This window comes from Macaca mulatta, chromosome 4 (genome assembly GCF_049350105.2).
Source record: "Macaca mulatta isolate MMU2019108-1 chromosome 4, T2T-MMU8v2.0, whole genome shotgun sequence".
Classification (NCBI taxonomy): domain Eukaryota; kingdom Metazoa; phylum Chordata; class Mammalia; order Primates; family Cercopithecidae; genus Macaca; species Macaca mulatta.
This window is the reverse complement of record NC_133409.1, coordinates 13,339,295-13,363,247: the sequence shown is the minus strand read 5'-3', so window position 1 is coordinate 13,363,247 and position 23,953 is coordinate 13,339,295. Positions and strand designations below refer to the sequence as shown.

General features: G+C 40.7%; 1 protein-coding gene and 1 non-coding gene across 2 annotated transcripts in view; one reads left to right on the top strand and one right to left on the bottom strand.

Moving 5' to 3' along the window:
- SNX3 (sorting nexin 3) overlaps window positions 1–23,953 on the top strand; it is a 49,276-nt gene that overhangs the window by 12,295 nt on the left and 13,028 nt on the right.
- Window positions 5,915–6,018, bottom strand: LOC114677900 (small nucleolar RNA U13). Its single transcript, XR_003729326.1, has one exon. It is a non-coding gene; the product is annotated as a small nucleolar RNA U13 (small nucleolar RNA).

The window sequence follows — 23,953 nt, the reverse complement described above, 5'->3', positions numbered from 1 at the left end:
ATATTTTCTAGCCAGAATTAATTAATTTTTTCTTTTTTTGAGACGGAGTCTCACTCTGTTGCCAGGCTGGAGTGCAGTGGCGCGATCTTGGCTCACTGCAACCTCCACTTCCCGGGTTCAAGCGATTCTCCTGCCTCAGCCTCATGAGTAGCTGGGATTACAGGCGCGTGCCACCACGCCCAGCTAATTTTTGTATAATTAATTAATTTCTTATACAGTATCATCATTTAATGATTTGTGGGGTTTTATATGTGTGTGTGTGTGTTTTAAGAGACAGAATATCACTATGTAGCCCAGGTTGGTCTTGAACTCCTGAGCTCAAGCAATCCTCTTATCTGCCTCAGTCTTCTGAGTAGCTGGTACTACAGATGTGAGCCATTACACCTGTCTTAATGTTTCATGTTCTTACATGTTAAACCCCTATGTAATAGGGCAGTGTGCCATTGTATAAATAATAGTTAATAAAATTTAAATTAGTCTTGGTTGAACTATAACTTAGGTAAGTCCTTTCTACAAACTTTGCCTGTCTGTCTAAAAGCTGGGTGTGGTGGTGCACACCTGTAGTCCCAGCTACTCAGGAGGTTGAGGCGGGAGACTCATTTGAGCCCAGGAGGTTGAGGCTGCAGTGAGCTATAATGGTACCACTGCACTCCAGCCTGGGTGACAGAGTGAGACCCTGTCTCAAAAAAAGAAAGGAAGGAGTTAAGTGGAAAATTGAGAAACTGTGATACCGACTCTAAATGGGACAACGTAGTAAACTGATAGAATTTTTGTCTTAGTTTATAAGGCCAGATTATGTTGATATACTTAGGTTGGGATAAATTGCCGTTTTAGAGCGTTTTTCTTTAGACATCAGGATATGATTCTTATCTATAATTGATATTTGCTCAGTTTTCTTCCCTCAAGACATCTGATCAATTGTTTTTTTCTAACTAAATTTCTTTTTTAGAGTTGTTGATTTTAACTTGAGTAGCTCCTGTGGGTCAGTTGCTTTATTGAGTACTTGGAATGCTAAGTTTAATAACATATGTGACTGCATTTAGTAAGTTCCCAACAGCCTGAAGCAGGGCTAGATTTCTCTGAGAAGTTTTCCCCAGAACTGTCCAATAAATGAACATTTATGAACTGTCTGCTATATTCCAGACATTGCTAGATGCTTGTTTAAGAGATGAATAAGACATGCCTAGCCTTTAGAAGCTTCCAAACTGGTGGTAAGGAGAGTAGGGAGAGGTAAATTCATAAAATATGCATAAGGTGTAGTGGAAACCCAGGTCTGCCCTGAGGGGCCAGAAGTGTGTGAGGGCAAAAAGAGAGCCAGTAGTGTTTTAGGTAGGGGGAGCACCTGTCTCTTCTGTCCTTCACTGCCAACATGTGACGTCAATGACCTGCCAGAATCACACAGTAATAATACTGGAGTGGTTCCTTGTTACTCTCTGACTCAAACATTTTTCTCGATTTTTATTTATAATTTTATATATAATGTATAATTTGGTTTTAAAATCGTTATTTTAATTTTAATTTTTTAATAAATAGAGACAGGGTCTCGCTGTGTTGCCCAGGCTGGTTTTGAACTCCTGAGCTCAAGCAATCCTCCTGCCTCTGCCTCCCAAAGTGCTGAGATTACAGGCATGAGTCACTACACCCGGCTATAATTTGTTTTAAGCATCTGTGTTCAGGCGGTATGGTAGGCACTTTCACTCTGTGTTTTCTCTGATATAGTTTATTCTACTGCATTTTCTTACAAACTGTAATCACTCTTATTTCCAGTTAAAACAGATGATAGACTGGACATGGTGGCTCATGCCTATAATTTTAGCACTTTTGGAGGCAGAGGTGGGAAGATCACTTGAGCCCAGGCATTCAAGACCAGCCTGGGCAACACAGGGAGACTTAAACTTTTTTTTTTTAATTAGCTGGGCATAGTGGCATGGACTAGTAGTCCCAACTACTTAGGAGGCTGAGGTAGAAGGATCACTTGAGCCCAAGAGGTCGAGGCTACATTAAGCCGTGGTCATGCTACTGCACTCCAGCCTAGGTGACAGAGTGAGACCTGGTCACACACTCAAAAAATAGATCATAGATATTGACCACTTCATCGTTCTTACTTAGCAATAATCGTTTCCTGTTTCCTCCTGTCTTACTCCATTTTCACACTATAAATTTACTACCTGAGACTGGGTAATTTATAAAGGAAAGAGGTTTAATTGACTCACAGTACTGCATAGCTGGGGAGGCCTCAGGAAACTTACAAGCATGGAAGGCAAAGAAGAAGCAAGTACCTGCTTCACAAGGCGCCAGGAAAGAGAAAGTGAGCAGAAAGAGCCCCTTATAAAACCGTCAGCTTTCGTGATAACTCACTCATTATCACGAGAAGAGCATGGCGGAACCGCCCCCATGATCCAGTCACCTGGGGGGTTACACGTGGGGGTTACAATTCAAGATGAGATTTGGGTAGGGACATACAACCAAACCATATCACTTCCTGATCATGCTTTATGGTATAGCTAAGAAAGTTTACCTGCTCTTTTCCCATGCTAAACTCTAATGATCTTTCCTGATTCCTCTTGCCAAAAGGTAATCCAGTGTGGACTTGAGCCTGTAGTCTTAGCTATTTGGGAGGCTGAGGTAGGAGGATCGTTTGAGGCCAGGAATTAGAATCTGCACTGAGTTATGATCTTGCCACTGCACTCTAGCCTGGGCAACACAGCAAACCCTATCTCTTAAAAAAAAATAAAATAAAATGCTGAGAACACATTCTGTTCTATAATGAGTTTGTGTTCCCAGGCAAAAAAAATAAAAAGAATCAACACAATTTTAAGAAAAAAAAAAAGGGCAGGTGCAGTGTCTCATGCCTATAATCCCAGCATTTTGGGAGGCCAAGGTGGGTGGATCACCAGAGATCAGGAGTTTGAGACCAGCCTGTCCAACATGGTGAAACCCTGTCTCTACTAAAAAGACCAAAAAAAAAAAAAAAAAATTAGGCAGACGTGGTGGTGTGCGCCTGTAATCCCAGCTAGTCGGGAGGCTGAGGCAGGAGAATCACTTGAACCTGGGAGGCAGAGGTTGCAGTGAGCCGAGATTGCACCTCTGTAGTCTAGCCAGGGCAACAGGGCATGACCCTATCTCAAAAAAAAAAAAAAAAAAAAAAAAAAAAAAGGAATGCTCAAAGCTCTTTTAAGAATTTCTTACTTAGAGGCCTCAGAAATAACACCACACATCTACAACCATCTGATCCTCGAGAAACCTGACAAAAACAAGCAATGGGGAAAGGATTCCCTATTTAATAAATAGTGCTGGGAAAACTGGTTAGCCACATACAGAAAACAAACTGGACCCCTTCCTTACACCTCATACAAAAATTAACTCTGATGGATTAAAGACTTAAATGTAAAACCTAAAACCATAAGAACCCTAGAATAAAACCTAGGCAGTACCATTCAGAACATAGACATGAGCAAAGACTTCATTACTAAAACACCAAAAGCAATGGCAGCAAAAGCCAAAATTGACAAATGGAATCTAATTAAAAAGGTTCAGCACAGCAAAAGAAACTATTATTAGGGTGAGCAGGCAACCTACAGAATGGGAGAAAATTTTTGCAATCTATCCATCTGACAAAGGTCTAATATCCAGAATCTACAAGGAACTTAAATTTACAAGAAAAAAACAACCCCTTCAAAAAGTGGGTGAAGGATATGAACAGACGCTTCTCAAAAGAAGACATTTACGCGGCCAACAAACATATTTAAAAAATCTCATCATCATTGGTCATTAGAGAAATGCAAATCAAAACTACAGTGAGATACCATCTCACGCTAGTTAGAATGGTGGTCATTAAAAAGTCAGGAAACAACAGATGCGACGATGTGGAGAAGTAGGAACGCTTTTACACTGTTGGTGGGAGTGTAAATTAGTTCAACCATTGTGGAAGACAATATGGCATTTCCTCAAGGATCTAGAACCAGAAATATACCATTTGATCCAGCAATCCCATTACTGGATATATACCCAAAGGATTGTAAATCATTCTCCTATAAAGACACATGCACACGTATGTTTATTGCAGCACTATTTATAATAGTGAAGACTTGGAACCAACCCAAATGCCCATCAGTGATAGACTGGATAAAGAAAATGTGGCACATATACACTATGGAATACTATGCAGTCATAAAAAAGAATGAGTTCATGTCCTTTGCAGGGACATGGATGAAACTGGAAACCACCATCCTCAGCAAACTAACACAGGAACAGAAAACCAAACACCGCATGTTTTCACTCATTAGTGGGAGGTGAACAATGAGATCACATGGACACAGGGAGGGGAACATCACACACCAGGACCTGCCAGGGACTGGGGGACAAGGGGAGGGAGAGCATTAGAACAAATACCTAATGCATGTGGGGCTTAAAACCTAGATGACAGGTTGATAGGTGCAGCAAACCACCGTGGCACATGTATACCTATGTAACAAACCTGCACGTTTTGCACAAGTATCCCAGAACTTAAAAAAAAAAAAAAAGTTATTTTCTTGGCCGGGCACAGTGGCTCATGCCTGTAACCCCAGCACTTTAGGAGGCCGAGGTGGGTGGATTACTTGAGGTCAGGAGTTCAAGACCAGACTGGCAACATGGCGAAACCCCATCTTTACTAAAAATACGAAAAATTAGGCGGGCATGGTGACGAATGCCTGTAGTCCCAGCTACTGGGAAGGCTGAGACATAATTTCTTGAACCCAAGAGGTAGAGGTTGCAGGTTGCAGTGAGCTGAGATTGTGCCACCGCACTCCCACCTGGCAACAGAGCCAAAAAAAAAAAAAATGCCTTATATTCTTACAGACTATATTATTTTAAATGTGGATATTCTAGAGATTGATGGTGGTGATGTTTGCATAACAATATGGATTTACTTAATGCCACAGAACTCTGTACACTTAAACATGCTGAAAATGATAATTTTATATTATGCATATTTTACCGCAGTAATAAATATGGAAACAAATAGTATGGAGGGGCCAGGTACAGTGGCTGTCTCCTGTAATCCCAGAACTTTGGAAGGCCAAAGCAGGAGGATCACTTGAGGTCAAGAGTTAAAAACCAGTTTGGGTAACATAATGAGACCCTCCTCTCTACAAAAAATACAGAAATTAGCTAGGTATGGTGGCGTGCACCTGTAGTCCCAGCTACTCGGGAGACTGAGGTGGGAGGATTGTTTGAGCCCAGGAGGTCAAGGCTGCAGTGGGCCAGGATTGCACTACTGCACTCCACCCTGGGTGACAGGGTGAGACCCACCATCTCATAAAGAAGGAAAAAAAAAAGGCGGGGGAACTGGAGAGGGCAGTTTCTTTCCCTTCAAACTATCAAAGCAAGGAAAAAAGTAGTTCTTTATGACTTTTTGCCAAGAACCCTCAGTTCTTACTCATCTGTTGTGTTTTACAGTCTACTTTATCTAACACTAATATAGCCAGTCCAGTTTTTTTATGAGTATTTGCAGGGTATGTAATTTTCTGTCCTTTCACTTTTAACCTGTTTTGATTTTTGAGGCAGAGTCTCACTTTCTCACCCAGGCTGGGATGCAGTGGCACAATCTCGGCTCACTGCAACCTTCACCTCCCAGGTTCATGCGATTCTTGTGCCTCAGCCTTCCAAGTAGCTGGGATTACAGGCGCATACCACCACGCCTGGCTAATTTTTGTATTTTCAGTGGAGATGGAGTTTCACCATGGTGGCCAGGCTGGTCTCGAACTCTCAACCTCAGGTGATCCACCCCGCCCTTGGCCTCCTAAAATACTGGGATTACAGGTGTGAGCCACCACACCTGGCTCTTCATGTGGATTTCATTTACCATCTGGTATCATTTTTTTCAGCCTGAAGGGCTTTCTTTAGTATTTCTTTTTTCTTCTTCTAAGGTTCCCATCAGATGGGTAATGTGCTGAAGTCATAACAAGGTTTGAAGGAGGCATGTCACACACATGAGCATGAAAACCCAATCATCATGCTTACACACTACGGAAGGATTTCTTTAGTATTTCTTCTAAGTCAGGTCTGCTGAGTATGAAGGCTTGTAGTCTTTTTTTTTTTTTTTTTTGTCTGGGACTGTCTTAATGTTTTTATTTTTGAAGGATAGTCTTGTTAGATGTATTAGTTTTTTATTGCTGAATTAAAAATTACCACAATTGTAGCTCTCAAAACACCCCCAGCCAGGTGCAGTGGTTTGTGCCTATAGTCCCATCTACACAGGAGGCTAAGACACGAGAATCACTTTAGCCCAGGAGTTTGAGGCGGCTGCATTGTGCTGTGATCATGCCTGTAAATAGCCTGTACTCCAGCCTGGGAAATAAGCAAGACACTGTCTCTTTAAAAAAGTAAAAATTTAAATAAATAAATTGAGTTTTTAATTATTTAAAAAACACCACCAAATATCTCACAAGTTTCTGTAAGTGAGAAGTCTGAATATGGCTTATCTGGACATTTTGCTTGGGGTCTCACAGTGCCTATCATCAAGGAAGGTTGGTCAGGGTTGTGGTTTCATCTGAGGCTCCGGAATTCTCTTCCAGGCTTACACAGTTGTGGGCAGTATTATTTTCCTGGAGCTGTAGAGTTTAGAGTAGCCTTCCTCTTAAAGGCCAGTGGAAAAAAACCTCTTTGATCTCAGTGAAGACTAAAGCCCCTTTTTAAGGGGCTCACCTGATTAAGTCAAGACTACTCACAAAAAAACTCGGTGAAGTCAAAGTCAAACTGATTAGGGAGTTTAATATCTGTAAAATCCCTTCACCTTTGCCATGTGATGTAACCTAATTATGGAAGTGACATCCATCTCATTCATAGGCCTTTCTCACATTCTCAGGGAGGTGTGTATGCCAAGTGGTGGCAATTTTAGGCACCATCTTGGAATTCAGCCTACCACACTGGATAGGGAATTCTTTGTTGATTTTCTTTTTTTCTTTGAGCACTCTGAATATGCTACTGCTTCCTTGTCTCCATTGTTTCTGGTGAGAAGTCAGCTGTTAATCTTACTATGGATCCCCTGTATTGATGAGTAGATTTCTCTTGCCACTAAATTCAAGATTTTGCTTTTCTTTGGCTTTTAACAGTTTTACTGTGATTGTTGGGTGGGGATCTCTTTGTGTTTATCCTACTTAGAGTTCATTGAGCTTCTTGGATGTATAGATTAAGGGTTTAGTCAAATTTTTAAAGTTTTCAGCCATTATTTATTGTTTCTGTCATCATGGGACTCCCATTACATGTGTGTTGATAGGCTTGTTGGTATCCTACAGGTCCCTGAGACTCTGTTCATTCTTATTTTTTTCTTTCTTTCTGCTTTTCAGATTGGACAATTTCTTGATGTGTCTTCAAGTTTGCTGATGCTTTTGTCTGCCAGTTTGAATCCACTGTTGATCCCCTTCAGTTAATTTTTCGTTTCAGCTATTATACTTTTCAGCTGTAGAGGTCCAATTCAGTGTTTTGTTTTTTTTTTTTTATAATCTTTTTGTTGAGATTCTCTATTCCTTGAATCATTGTCATCATGCTTTTCTTTCAGTTCTTTAAGCATGGTTTCCTTTAATTTGAACATATTGATAGCTGCTTGGAAATCCTGGACAGCTGAACAGCTGAACCTCCCCAGAGACAGTTTCTGACTTTTTATCCTATCTATGGCTCACACTTTCCAGTTTCTTTGCATGTCTCATAATTTTTTGTTAAACTGAACGTTTTAGATAATACATTGTGGAGACTCTGAGTTAGATTGCCTCCTGCCCCTTCCCAAAGGGAGGTGGTTGTTGCTATTTTTTTTTAGGGAGTTGCCTGCATTAAGTCTGTAGTATGAGGTGGTGATAGCAGAGATCGATTTTTTTTTTGCCAGGTTTTCTAAGGGTCACCCTGAGTCAGTTTGTCAGTTTCTCTTAGTGGTCAGAAATGACTGGTCAAAGGTTATGCGTAGCTACTGGAGCCAGTGAGGCTTCATTCAGCCTTTTTCTTTTTTTAAGAGACAGGGTCTTGCTCTGTTGGCCAGGTTGGTCTTGAACTCCTAGCCTTAAGCAGTCCTCCCACCTTCGCCTTCCAAAGTGTTAGGATTACAGGCGTGAGCCACTGCACCTGACTAGCTTCTGCTTTTTGCCAATGCAAGTTGGAAAACAAAGTCAAAGTTCAGGCAGTTTACAACTTTGCCCCAGCTTTTACTTCGTGCCGTCTTCTCATGTCCATGGCTGTCCTGTGTCTGTTAAAGGTGTCATTGAGCCATGGATGTTTCTATGACTAGGGTCCTTTCCAGCTGAGCATGCATACAGCTTTGTGTAAGCACACATACTTTTTTTTTTGAGACGGAGTCTTGCTCTGTCGCTCAAGCTCGAGTGCAGTGGCGTGATCTTGGCTCACTGCAGCTTCCACCTCCTAGGTTCAAGAGATTCTTCTGCCTCAGCCTCCCAAGTAGCTGGGATTATAGGCATGTGCCACCATACCCAGCTAGTTTTTTGTATTTTTAGTAGAGACAGGGTTTCACCATGTTGGCCAGGCTGGTCTCATACTCCTGACCTCGTGATCCACCCGCCTCAGACTTCCAAAGTGCTAGGATTACAGGCGTGAGCCACCGCACCTGACATCACACAGACCCTCAGACCTCCACAGATACCTGGGAGCTAATCAAGGCCCACCATGGCTATGTAATTCTTCTGGTAAGTCTGCTGGTTTGTTGCTTGCCTCCAATATTGCAACCTTGGGTTGCTGCAATATTAGCCTTCCCAACTGTTTGCTGCCAATATTGCTGTTGGTTTCAACAATAGTCCCGCATTTGGGACTTTTCTATATTCTACTCCTAACCAGTGGCCCCCCTCCAGCAGTGATGGTGTTGGTTTTCACACCTTGCCCCATCCTGGTAGAACTACCATTGATAGAGCTGGTGGAACTGGTAACAATAGCCCTAGGTTAAAACACACAGACTTCTGGCCGGGCACGGTGGCTCATGCCTGTAATCCCAACACTCTGGGAGGCCGAGGCGGGTGGATCACCTGAGATCAGGATTTTGAGACCAGCCTGGCTAACATGGTGAAACTCCGTATCTACTGAAAATACAAAAATTAGCCAGGCGTGGTGGCGGGTGCCCGTAATCCCAGCTACTCGGGAGGCTGAGGCAGAAGAATCGCTTGAACCCACAAGGCAGAGGTTGCCATGAGCTGAAATCGCACCACTGCACTCCAGCCTGGGCAACGAGAGCGAGACTCCTCTTGTCTCACAGACTTCTGCTCTTCTTAACTGAGTTGAGTAGTTATTCTTGAATGATCACTTTTCAATTTGTTATACGCCTGTGCCCACTTTCCAGAGTTCTGATATGGTGGTTTGACGTGTTTGTCTAGTTTTTTTCATTGAATTTTGGAGAGAGGCTCCGTTGAACTTCTCACTCTACTATTCCAGCAATTCCCCCTTTACCTTTTTATTTTATACCTTTCTTTTAGGTTCTCATATTTTTAAGAGAAATGGTCTTATTCATGTTATGTTTTTCTTTACGTTATTATGCTTTTACTCTTAATTTATGGGTGCTCAGAAACACTTTTTATGCAGTGTTTAAATGTTTTTAGAAGCCTCTTAATCAAATATTCCCAGGCCCCTTGAACATAGTAGTTGTCGAGGTAGTCATTAAATGCTCATTTAGTAGAGTTTTAAAGCTTTATTTAATATCTGCTTTGGGTCAGGTACTATAACCATAGTATGACTTTAGAGCATGGACTTTAAAGGTGAACCTGTGCAAGAATCCTCTCTCTTGTTAATGGAAATGTGACCTTGAACAAGTTGCTTAATTCTTCTCTTTTGAATGTCTTCAACCATAAAATAAAACTTCAGGGGAGTAAATGTGACTTAAGGCATAATATTTGCCCTACATTAAGTATTCAGTAAGTGATAACCTGTGACAATGTGTGAGAAGAATGTATAATAATAGTTTCTACTTAATTATTAAGGTAATTGACAGTATTTTCTTTCTTTTCTTTTCCTTTTCCTTTCCTTTCTTTTCCTTTCTTTTGCTTTCTTTTCTTTTCTTTTCTTTCTTGAGACAGGGTCTTGCTATGTTGCCCAGGCTGGTCTTGAACTCTTGGCCTCAAGCAGTCCTCCGGAGTAGCTGGGATCACAAACATGAGCCACTGCACCTGGCTCATTTCAAAGATGGTAAAACTCAGATTAGAGAAGGAAAGTAATTTGGCGTGATCATACTGTTAATGAGTTCCAGAAAGAGGAGTTGATCCCGGGTCTGCTTGACTAATCCATTTTTCCCTGCTACTTCTAGGAATCAGAAAAGGCATCAAGGGCTGGGCACAGTGGCTCACGCCTGTAATCCCAGCGCTTTGGGAGGCTGAGGCGAGTGGATCACTTGAGGTCAGGAGTTCAAGAACAGCCTGGCCAATGTGATGAAACCCCGTCTCTACTGAAAAATACAAAAAACTAGCCGGGCGCGGTGGCGGGCGCCTGTAGTCCCAGCTACTCTGGAGGCTGAGGCAGGAGAATGGTGTAAACCCGGGAGGTGGAGCTTGCAGTGAGCTGAGATCCGGCCACTGTACTCCAGCCTGGGCGACAGAGCGAGACTCCGTCTCAAAAAATAATAATAATAATAATGATAATTAGCAGGATTTGGGGGCACATGCATGTAATTCTAGCTACTCAGGAGGCTGACGTAGGAAAACCGCTTGAACCCAGGAGATGGAAGTTTCAGTGAACCGAGATTGCACATGGCAGTCCAGCCTGGGTGACCTGTGAGACTCTGTCTCCAAAAAAAAAGAAAGAAAAGGTGTCACGGGTTTGTGGTTAGCTCTTATCATTGGTACAAAGCAAATATTTATTTGTTTGCATTTTCCCCCCACCTCATGCAACATGTCAAGAACTTCCACTACAAAAGTGATACACCAATTATTTGAACCTTGTGTGTTTCTCTAAGATACAGCCTTAGTGAATAAAACCTGGAATTTCTTAGGTGAGCGGAAAAATAAGAGACTTTAAACTGTTCATCCACAAATATGAGCATCAAAACTGGGACACTTTTTTTTAAAAAAAAATTTCTTTTTTAGGGGGGTTTGAGGTGGAGGTTTCACTGAGTTGCCTAGGCTGGTCTCAAATTCCTGGGCTCAAAGGATCCGCCTACCTCAGGCTCTCTAGTAGCTGGGACTACAGGCACATGCCACTGTACCTGGCTCTCACAAACGCTTTTGATACATAATGGTGTAAGTAGCTATAAAAAGTATACTTAGAACAATTTTGTTAGCTTTAAAGCCTCTGAGACTGAAACATTGTACATACATGTTTTTATCATAATGTCCTCCAAAAATTGTGTACTCTCTTACAGAAACCTCCCTAGTGGTATTCCTTCTCTTTAATTCTCTTTCCTGACCTATTTTTGTCTGTACTGTGACACCTACTCTGCTTGGGTATCCTCTTATAATTCTTAACTGTGTCATAAAATCAGCTAATGCAGGGACACAATGTTCATGTACTTAGTTCATGGTAGATTCTTTTTGGGGAAGAGGGGTATCCATTATAGTTGATTCTTTTTTTTTTTTGGAGGCAGAGTCTTGCTTTGTTGCCCAGGCTGGAGTGCAGTGATGCCATCTCAGCTCACTTCAGCCTTGACCTCCTGGGCTCAGGTGATCTCCCACTTCAGCCTCACGAGTAGCTGAGACGACAGGCGTGTGCCACCATGCCTGGCTAATTTTGTATTTTTAGTAAAGATAGGGTTTTGCTTTGTTGCCAAGGCTGGTCTCAAACTCCTGAGTTCAAGCAGTCAGCCTACCTCAGCCTTCCAAGGTGCTAGGATTACAGACACGAGCCACTGCACCCAGCCTATCATGGTAGATTCTTTTTTTTTGAAACGGAGTCTCACTCTTGTCCCCCAGGCTAGAGTGCAGTGGCGCAATTTCAGCTCACTGCAACCTCCGCCTCCCTGGTTCACGTGATTCTCCTGCCTCAGACTCCTGAGTAGCTGGATTACAGGCACTCACCGCCATGCCTGGCTAATTTTTGTATTTTTAGTAGAGATGGGGCTTCACCATGTTAGCCAGGCTGGTCTCGAGCTCTTGACCTCAGGTGATTGATCTGCCTGCCTCGGCCTCCCAAAGTGCTGGGATTACAGGCGTGAGCCACCACACCTGGCCTCATGGTAGTTTCTTCATGCCTTTTATGCTGTGTACTTATTAACATTCTAAGTAACATCATGTTAATGGCTAATGAGCTGTCATAATCAATATTGATAGATGTCATGGTTTAAAATCTTACCATGCTTCCAAGTAAGATTTGAGGGCTAGAGATAAAGGATCTGGAATGATTTCCTTTTCTTACGAACTCTGCAACTCAGAGTAGAGGGGAAGGTATTGGAAGGTAGAGAGAAAGGTGGCCGAAGTACTTAGAAATCAACTTTAAATTATAAGGAAAAGAACCAGAATATTCTGCTCTCCAGCTCCACCTCAAACGCTTATTATACCTAACAGTTAAAGAAGCCAGAAAATATTTTAAATTGTGCTGACCTGATTATGTATTGAAACTTTTGATGGCAAGTCGCAGCTCCTCTTAACCATGGTTTATTTAGGGGATTCTTAGACAGTTACTTTCCATTTCTAATAAAAAGATTTTTATGTTAGTGATTTGAGTACTCTCAGGCTGTTAGAACAATAAACATTCTTTGTGGAGCTTTATGAAAGGAGTAAAGTGTTGTAATGGCACTACTGTCAATCTGCAAATTTAAAGCATGCATGTGTATAGTGTTTAATGTCATTGTCTAGTTGCTGTAATAGCTAATCACTCTGACTGGAAGAGTTTATATGTATCACTCATGTGTTAGAGAATTTAGACTTATTAAACATTCATTTTCATGTTTTTTATAGTTTTCCAGGTAATACTTCAAGCTTTGAAGAAACAGCTTAGTTTTGTTCTTTTATAATATAGGTGGCAAACTATTTTATATATATATATATATATAGAGAGAGAGAGAGAGAGAGAGAGAGAGAGGTAGAGAGAGAGACAGGGTATTGCTGTGTTGGCCAGCTTGGTATTGAACTCCTGACTTCAAGCAATCATTCTGCTTCAGCCTCCCAAAGTGCTGGGATTACAGGCACGAGCCATCATGCCCGGCCAAAACTGTTTCATACAACTATTCTTAGAGGTTTATTAAGTTATTTATTGTAGAGGAGCAACTCAGTCTTAAATTACAGTTTTTATTTAGAATCTTACCTTTCTTTAGCATAGAAAAACTTTAGCTCATTTTATCAGATTTCTAAATTATGAAGGAATTCTTTCCTTGCTGAATAATCCAGAATTAATTGACTTTTCTGTATTACTGAGGAACCTCAACTACTCAGAATATAATCAGAAGCTAATTAAGGAATTAGAAAAGAAGTAAAGAGCAAAGAGTTAAATAACAAGTCTTATATACTTTTTTTTTTTTAAGGTAGAGTCTCACTCTGTCGCCCAGGCTGGAGTGCAGTGCGTGATATCAGCTCACTGCAACCTCTGCTTCCCAGGTTCAAGCGATTCTTGTGCCTCAGCCTCCCGAGTAGCTGGGACTACAGGCATGTGCCACCATGCCTGGCTAATTTTGTATTTTTAGTAGAGACGGGGTTTCACCATATTGGGCAGGCTAGTCGTGATCTCCTGACCTCAAGTGGCATCCCAACATGCTGGGATTATAGGTGTGAGCCACTGCGCCTGGCCCAAGTCTACATACTTTTGAGTTACCAAGTTTTTAGAGATGAAATACTGTCCTCTCATAATCTGCATCTTGTTTAGCATAACTCTACCAAAGTCAGGTTATTGCTTCAGTTGATTATTGCTATGTAGAAACCCTAAAAGTTGGTGACCGAAAACAGTTACAATTAAACATTCACTTCATTACAGTTCTACAGTTTGGTCAGGTCTTAGAAGTCATGACTTGTCTCTATTCTACTTGATATCTGTAGAGACACTTGACTGGGACTGGAGGATTTATTTTCGAAATAACTCAGTCATATGGCTGGCTGCCAGCTGGGAGCTCAGATGGGAATGTAGATCAGGTCCTCAGTTCTTCATGGGGAGAGCTAGACTTCTCACAGAATAACGGTGACAGGACCCCAAGAGAGAATGTCTTTATGAACAGATGTTCCAAGAGGACAGGCCCCAATTCACAAATGTTTGATCAAAGGCAGTCACATGGCCAAGCCAGTGTGAGAGAGGATACAGAACAATATTTAAATATTGAGTGTTATGGTTTATTGTAGGCTACTAAAGTAAAGTAGCTACTACTACTGCAGTGTTCTCATTTTACAGCAAAGTAGCCTTTCGGGAGGACAACTTGAAGACTTCATATTTATAGTCTTTGGCCTAGGAATTTCACCTTTAGGGTTTATCCTAAGGAAAATATTTAAACTCCCTGGATCTGTATCAAGGCTTCTTCTAGTTTTCATCCATAGCATTTTGCCCAGAGTTAGATAGCTGGTTAATGCAGGAATTCCGATTAAAACCAGATTTTCTAGTTCCAGAACTGTGTGCTTAATCATTGTACTATACAGCCTCTCACCCAGGGCTGTCTATATATAATCATGTCAATGATATGAGAAGCTGATAATGTATTTAATAAAAATAAGATTTGTATATATAAAAATCTAAAAGGCTGTATACTGAAATGGAATATCTACAAGCCAGTATGTATGTTTTTTAATTGTAAGGATATCTTTTATAAGTCCACCATGCAAATTCAGTATATTCACATGTATATGTTTTGTTTTGTCTTTTGTGACAGAGTCTCACTCTGTCGCCCAGGCTAGAGTGCAGTGGTGCAATTTTGGCTCACCACAACTTTCGCCTCCTGGGTTCAAGCGATTCTCCTGCCTCAGCCTCCGAGTAGCTGGAACTACAGGCATATGCCCCCATGCCTGGTTAATTTTTATACTTTTGGTAGAGACAGGTTTTGCCATTTTGGCCAGGCTGGTTTTGAACTCCTGACCTCAGGTGATCCACCCGCCTCGGCCTCCCAAAGTGCTGGGATTACAAGCCTGAGCCACCGCACCCAGCTGTCACATGTATATGTTTTATATATATTTTAATTTTACCCTGATACTCAAATACTGGTCTCCACCCTTTCATTCAAACATCAAAGAGCTATGTGATTGTGGTTGTAAATGCTACATGTAATGAATCTTGGAAGAGTATTCCATTCTCCCGTCCCCATCCCCCCTTCACACTGTAAATATAATGTAAATATAACCCTTGAGGAGGATGTCTTGAGATCCCTGTGGTCCATAGCTGCCTGATGCTCCATATGTAGAAGCTTAGAAAATACGAGTACTTACTGAATAGAGCTTCTTAACCAATATTCTTTAACTGGCTTCCACATCATAGTTTTACTTATAATGACTTTACACTCCATTCTCACAGTATTATTCCAAATCACTACCCTTAAAGAGGTAAAATATTATCACCCATATCTGTCCCAACTAAACCAGAATTACTTGGTGGTTGTACAAATTCTCAAGTTCCTACCCTCTTTCACATTTGTTAAGTCTAGGGCAGCAGTTATTCCCTCTGTCAGCCAGGCTTGAGTGCAGTGGAACAACCTTGGCTCACTGCAACCTCTGCCTCCCGGTCTCAAGCGATACTCCTGCCTCAGCCTCCCGAGTTGCTGGAATTACAGGTGTGTGCCACCATGCCCGGCTAATTTTTGTATTTTTAGTAGAGACAGGGTTTCGCCATGTTGGCCAGGCTGGTCTCGAACTCCTAGGGCAGCAGTTCTTGACCCTGGATGCACTTGAGAATCATTTGAAAATGCTGATGTCCAGATTCCACCCTAGATCAGTTGCATGAGATTCTCTAGTTGGTGTCACTTGAGTGTGTTTCTTAGCATTGGACAAGTTGGGAAGATACAGAAAATAGTTTTGCATTTTAAAGATTGTCCAAAAAAGGTGTTAGACTATTAATAGACAGTTTTATTTCAGCATAAGCCTGTAGGATTATGTAAATCTTCTTGAATTGTTATGAATGAATTTTCCTTTAAAATAGAATTATTATTGCACAGTTTCATTAGAGATTACTCATTGAAAACCTTGTGTGAGCTCTCCAGTGAGTCTTGTTGCTAATTCACAAATGAAGAATATGGGCAATGTAGGAAAATATCTGGAATTCCTTGGTTTATGCATTTAAGCTAGTCTAGATAATTCTCTACTGTTTTGGAAATTATACCATAAAGGATACTTCTTTTAAAATAACGAGGAATTGTATCACTGGAAGGCCATGTCCTTATTTTTTAAAGAAAGAAACTAAATACTTTGGCTTAGTGACAATCTACATTTCAAAGGTTCTCGGGACTAAAAGCTTATTCTTCATTTAAATGACTTCTTCTCAGCCTTATTAAGAGTTCATCTAGGTTATAAACCATATCTCCAGTTATTCATGCTGTTCCAGATTGGGTAAAACAGGTATCAAAAGTACTGAAGGGAGAAGTAATAGCTTAAGCACTTCTCAGTTTATCTTTTATCTCTAGATGTAGATATTTGGAGAAATGCGGCTGTTTAATGAGAACTGTAGTGGGGCATCCATTTACATCTCTTAGGATTGGTTGAATAGAGTATGGCCTATTGAGTATACTTTTGATGTTGTTGCCAGTCTCTTTTCAAATGTACACGTGACACTATCTGAAGAAATACTAGAAACACCTAGTAAACATTTTTCTAATATCTATTGTTAAGCTATATTCAGGTGATCACATTTTGAGGCTTGGTTTTCTGCTTGGCTATCAGTGATAATCAGGTAACATATAGGGTATCTGTGAGCTGCTGACTTTAATAGGTCAGCCTGTGTAAGTGTATAAGACCTACCTTTTTGGAGACCAATAATGTGGTAGTTTCTTATGCTTAGACTTGAAGGGAGCACTTGTTTTAGACCTCTATACCATGGTTTCAAAAATCTTTTCCTTAGTATGTAATGTCCATTTGCATTCCTGATGATCTTACCCTGTGTGATTAGTAATACTTTTTGTAGAAAATGGCTGGTTTAGTATCTGGCATACACATGTGTCTCTTAACATTTTATCACTTTGCAGTTTTGTTCCTGGTATATACAAATAGCAACAAAATAACATTGAACAATTCTCTTCAGGTTTTTAGTCTTGTTCTTTTCTAGTTCTTTGAATGTCCCAGGATCTTGTAATTATTTCATCACTTTTTCATGAGCCAAGCAAAATATATTCTCATCTTGCAAATGAAAAGCAAGATACCTACTAGCTTGAGCATTACCCTGAATTTCTCCAGAAGAGTACAAATATCCAAGTAGACTATAAACCCTTCTTTAATTCTGTTTATTAAATCAACAAATTGAGAACATACTGTATTTAATACATCTGTATATTAATACTGTATTTGGCAGGGAGTGGGGCTTTCCTTCAGTAAAGCAATCTCTCTCCTAATGGTTAAAGTTAGATAAATAACTTCACCTAAAGATGTGAATTCTCCAAGAAGCAGAGTTTATTCTGTGGTCTGATAGTTTTGTAAGTTCAAATTCGCTGGGCAAATTCTAAATGGCACTAAATTTTATTATGAAGGGCTGGTTCAAGAAAAAGGTATTAAAAGGTGGGGGAAAGATAACTGTTGGAGGAATCTGACCTCTCCTTACCAAGTGACCCAGTCATGGGACAAACTGACATTATATGCCTTCTGATGTGATGCCTCAGAAAGCATCAACATTCCTGCGGTTTAGGAACGTTACTGCCAACAATGCATAACAAAACTGGTCATGAGGAAACAGACAAACCCAAATGTAGAATGTAGCTCAGATAGCTGGCCTGAACTCTTTATTGTCAATGTCTTCAATGACAACAAGGCAGGGGCGACTCTTCTAAGTTAAAGATGACTAAAGAAACAACGTGCAGTATATAATTCTTGAATATTCTAAAGCATAGGGAATGGTGGGAAATAAAACCGAAAAGTTTAAACTGCACTCTAAATATGGGGCTAAGGTGTCTACCTGTGACCTTGAGATATGGTTTATAACCTAGATGAACTCTTAATAAGGCTGAGAAGAAGTCATTTAAATGAAGAATAAGCTTTTAGTCCAGAGAACATTTGAAATGTGCAGTGACTCACGCCGATAATCTCAGCACTTTGGGAGGTCGAGGTGGGGGGATCACAAGGTCAGGAGTTCAAGACCAGCCTGGCCAACAGGGTGAAATCCCATCTCTACTAAAGATACAAAAAAATTAGCCAGGCATGGTGATGCGCGCCTGTAATCCCAGCTACGCGGAAGGCTGAGGCAGGAGGCAGAGGTTGCAGTGAGCTGAGATTGCACCATTGCACTCCAGACTGAGCGACAAGGCAAGACTCGGTCTCAAAAAATAAATAAATAAATAACCACCAGAGGTGGGAGGATCCCTCCAGCCCAAGTGTCTGTCGTATGCTAGGATCTTGCCACTGTACTCCACCCTTGGCAACACAGCGAGACCCTCTGTTTTTTCCTGTCTTCTTTGATAATATTGGTAATCTATTTTATAGTTTTCCAAAGAAATGTTACTAAGTAGTGGTAACAGATTAGCATTTGGCAAATAACAATTAACAAAGGCATATTTTGAGTGTGGAATAAGATAGTTTTATAGACTCAGTGGATTCCAGGCAACGAACTTAACTTTTTTGAGATGCAGATAATTATAATTATCTGCTCTTTAAATGTTAGTTTGGGCCCTGACATAGCTTTAAGTGACTGTTGATATTGGGTTTCTTACATAGAACCCTTGAGAGCTGTCCAGATTATTTGAGCCTCTGTCTTTGCTTCAGATATATGATGAAACGTGATTTGCAGAACTTTTGAACTCCATGAACAAAACTGAAGTCTAAAGTAGTCCAGGGTTACTCAAACTCACTGTCTTCAGCATTTACTAATATATACCTATACAAATAGATGAAGGCTGTGGCTTACTTTTTGGTTCTTGCCCCATGCTATACTTTTGCTTGTCTCCCATCTTACCTGTCTGTGATCACTGTGCCCACATTGGCTGATCTATTGTTATTTCCCACAAATAACATATTTCTTGTATTTCCTACAAATACTATTTCATACAGATGGTTGTATTTGACACTTTTACCTGTTAGGAAATAAAATGAACAGTAGCTAGGAAGAAAAGTATGGCTTCCACTTCATACTCAGCCTGATACTAAGAAACTTCTCTTAAAATTGGGGGAAAATATGAATATTAGGGTGAGAGAATACTAAATCTTGCTGTTTAAATTTCAAAAGTTTTAGTCATCCTAAAGTAAGTTAACAATATTTAAGCCTGATTTACGTTTAATTTCAGAATTCATTCTTTCTGGATAAATCTAGAGCATTTAAAGTGACATCCAAGATAAAACCTTTAAGGGATTTTTGCTGTAATTTGCCTCAGTAGTCTGACTCTTGTCCATACACTTCAAAGCAGATAAACCTAAGAATCAACTAGAGCCATCTGTTCTTAATTCTACACCTTAAACCTACATGCAGCTCATCTGTGGTTTCTACTTCTGTGGTAACTTCTCTGTTCTATTTTTTCTGTTCATAGCTATCATTTTTCTATTAAAACATATTAACTCCCGGTGCTCACAGGTAGGTACCTTAGCCCTATATTTAGAGTCTAGTTTAAACTTTTCAGTTTTATTTCCCACCACTGCCTATGCTTTAGAATATTCAAGAAATATATACTAAATATACCCTGTACTTACTTCTTCTCTGCATTTAGCTCACACCATTATCACCGTTTTCAACTGTCTGATAGTATGGCTAGCTCTGTCTTAAGAGAGTCCTGGCTGAGGCCATTGCACTCTAGCATGGACAACAAGAGCGAAACTCTGTCTCAAAAACAAAACAAAAAAGAGTCCCGGCTGGCTGTATGCAGTGGCTCACACCTCAAATCCCAGCACTTTGGGAGGCTGAGGTGGAAGGATCCCTTGGGCCCAGGAGTTCAAGACCAGCCTGAGCAATTTAGGGAGACCCTGTCTCTAAAAGAAGGAAGGTAGGGAGGGAGGGGAAGCAGAGAGACTGAGGAAAGGAAAAAAAAGGAAGGGAAAGAATGAATGAATCCGGGCCAAATCAATTGTCAATTCCTTCGTGCTTTTTGTATTACACAAGTGGTATTATGCTATGGAATATACTGTTCTGAAACTTTTTTTTTTTTCTTGAGGTGGAGTCTCGCTCTGTTGCCCAAGCTGTAGTGCAGTGGCATGATCTCACCTCACTGCAACCTCCGCCTCCCAGGTTCAAGCGATTATCCTGCCACAGCCTCCCAAGTAGCAGAAATTATAGGCTCGTGCCACCTCGCCCAGCTAATGTTTGTATTTTTAGTAGAGATGGGGTTTCACTGTGTTGGCCAGGCTGGTCTTGAACTCCTGACCTCAAGTGAGCCACCCGCCTCGGCCTCTCAAAGTGCTGGGATTTGAGGCATGAGCCACAGCGCCCGGCCTGAAACTTTTTATGTGTCATACATTCTAGACAGCTTTTCTGATTAACCTGTGGCTGAGTTATATTTTGTAAAAGGCTGTGTAATGTAAGTTTGTAATGTAAGATTTATTGTTTCTGGTCTTTTTTTTTTTTCTATTACAAACAATGCTGAAATATTTTTGTATGTGTGGAAATATTTGTAGGATTAATTCCCATTGAAATTGTTCATTCAAAAGTTATGTGCATTTAATACAGTAATGGATAATGTATTCACCAAAATGCCCCCCCTCCTTTTTTTTTTTTTTTTGAGACAGTCTCCCTCTGTCACCCAGGCTGAAGTGCAGTGAGTGATGTGATCACAGCTCATGCAGCCTCAGTCTTGAAGGCTGAAGCCATCCTGACACCTTATCCTCCCACTACAGGCATGTGCCACCATGCCCAGCAATTTTTTTTTTTTTTTTTTTTTAGCAGAGTTTCGCTCTTGTTGCCCGGGCTGGAGTGCAATGGCGCGATCTTGGTTCACTGTAGTCTCCACATCCCGGGTTCAAGCAGTTCTGCCTCAGCATCCCAAGTAGCTGGGCTTACAGGCACCCGCCACCACGCCTGGCTGATTTTTGTATTTTTAGTATAGACAGGGTTTCACCACGTTGGCCAGGCTGTTTGCGAACTCCTGACCTCAGATGATCCGCCCACCTTGGCCTCCCAAAGTACAGGGATTACAGGCTTGAGCCATCATGCCCAGCCAGTTTGTAGTATTTTTAACTATGGAAATTCAACTTTTTATATGCTTATTTTCTAACCTCCTTGGTTGGTATATGTTTCATAAGGGCCAGGTCTGCATCTTATTCATCATTATAAATAATGATTCTACCTTATCTAGCATGGTGCCTTTTATAGATGATCAGTAAATAATAGTTTAGTCCTCCTGAAGCTGTAGGTAAAAAACCTCTCCTCCCTTCAGTCATTTTATAAAAGTTGAATAAGTTGAAAGTGACCAATCACAGGAGTTTCAGCAGTGAACAAACAACAACAAAAAACCCCCACATTTTCCACTTACTTATTTTAATCGGTGACGTTGAATTACAAGTCCTTGTAATGATCAGGAAGATGTTTAACAAGCTAAGTTAACCACTGCATATGTAATGGGCAAGTGATGTTCGAATTTCTTGATGTGACTTTAAACTCTAAAGAAGTCCTCATGCAAAAAGAAATCATAACCAGTTAAGAAAACTAAAAGAACTTTCTTAAGCTAATCATGATCCTCTTTAAGTATATAAACTATCAAACTATTAGCTAATCTAGAAGGGAAAGGACTTTTCCCCCATCACCCCTCCCCTTTCTATTAGAGTGAATCAGATATAATCATGATTGTGTCAAAAGTTCAAAAGGGAAAATGGAAGGTAAAATGAGCTGAATTGGCACTCTTCTCTCAACATTGTACCTGTAAGCTTGATATGTTGTTTCAGAGATTAACTTTATAGACTTCCGTACCCAGAAGTATGAAAATTCTTAGGGGACTCTTTTCACAAGCTTGATCTTAACGTATTTGAATAAAGAGAGCAGTTAATCCCCTTTGTAAAGTAATTTGAGAGGAGGGAATTCAGAATGTAAAATCTCACCTGCAGAAAACACTCAGCTCTGTAAAGGCCTTTTTATCTTTAAGACACTTACAAAGACTTAATATTTTAATGCGGAAGGGTGAACTTGGTTAAAAAGCCAATAGGTGAAATTAGAGAGAAATAATCCAGTGCTTTCTTTCTGGGAATTATTCTACTCTCCAGGGGACCTAATTTTATTCCCTGTGGGGAATGAGAATACCCTCTGTACAACAAGCCAGCATCTTTAAATATAAGCTTGACTTTTAGTATAATAAGAGTCTTGTTAGGTGCAATTATTTCCTTAGTCATTAATACAATGAACAAATGTTGTGGTTACCTGGGAAAGAAAATTCAAGTGCTTTTAAATCTCTTGTGAGATTTGGTTTCATGCTTGAAACCTATACACTGTTATGCCCAATAGCATCTGTTGAGAATTCTAAGCTATAAGGTATACAACATAGAGAAGTTAATACACTTAGGAAAAAATTGAGACCACTACAAAATGGATGTAAGGTCCTTAATAAAAAGCTTTTATTGTGTTGAGTGACAGCTCTTTACCAGTGGCATTAAGCTTAACAAACAGGTAGAACTTTCTTAGGAGTTAATATTACAAGATGATGGCCCTGTATACACAGTAGGAAGCCAGTCTTTCCTTCAGGTGGCACTTAACGTTTTTCTTCCCGCTGTAAAACACTTTGCAGTTCTGTGCAAATTCTCTGCTAATTAATTCAAGGTCTGAATTAACAGACAGAATGTAATCTAAGAGAATATATAGTGTTGAGTAGTATTTTTGGTAGAGTGTGGCATTAGTTATTGTGTTAAGTCATTTCTGTCACCTACAAACTCTGTGATATTTTGCACATTTTGAAATCTTTTTGGCTGGGCACGGTGGCTCATGCCTGTAATCCCAGCTCTTTGGGAGTCCAATACAGGTGGATTCCTTGTACTCGGGAGTTCAAGACCAGCCTGAGCAACATGGTGAAACCCTGTCTCTACCAAAAGTACAAAAATTAGCCAGGTGTGATGGCATGAGCTACATAGGGGGTTGAGGTGGGAGAAATTACTTGACCCTGCTGTGATCATGCCGCTGCTCTCCAGCCTGGGTTAGAGTGAGATCCTGTCTCAAATAAAATAAAATCTATCTTCTTCTTTTTTTTTTTTTTTTTTTTTTTTTTTGAGAGAGGGTCTCGTTCATTGCCCATGCTGGAGTGCAGTGGTGCAATCACAGTTCACTACAGTCTTGAACTCCTGGGTTCAAGAGATCCTCCTACCTCAGCCTCCCAAGTAGTTAGGACCACAGGCACATGCCACCATGCCCAGTAAATTTATTTTATTTTTTGTATAGATGGAATCTTTTTATGTTTCCCAGGCTGGTAACTCTTGGCGTCAAGCAGTCCTCCCACCTCAGCCTCCCAGACCACTAGGATTACAGGCATGAGCCACCATGCCAGGCCTGAAATCTCTTCTTAATTATAAAATACTGGTCTCATACCACTCCTAATAGTCTTTAGTGTCTTTAGTCATAAACCATTTTTTATTGGATTTGGTAACATCTTTTTTTTTTTTTTTAGTCAGAGTCTTGCTGTCGCTCGGGCTGGAGTGCAGTGGAGCGATCTTTGGCTCACTGCCACCTCCACCTCCTGGGTTCAAGCAGTTCTCCTGCCTCAGCCTCCCAAGTAGCTAGGATTACAGGCGCCCACCACCATGCCCAGCTAAGTTTTATATTTTTAGTGGAGACGGGGTTTCACCGTATTGGTCAGGCTATTGGTCAGGCTGATCTCTTGCTGGTCTCGAACTCCTGACCTCATGATCCTCCTACCTCGGCCTCCCAAAGAGCTGGGATTACAGACGTGAGCCACCCCGCCAGGCCTAGCATATTTTTTCTTTAAAAGGAATCCAGTAAAAGATAATAGAAATCTTTCTTGTTACTTTTTTTTAAATTTAGAAGTTGACTGAAGTGGCAA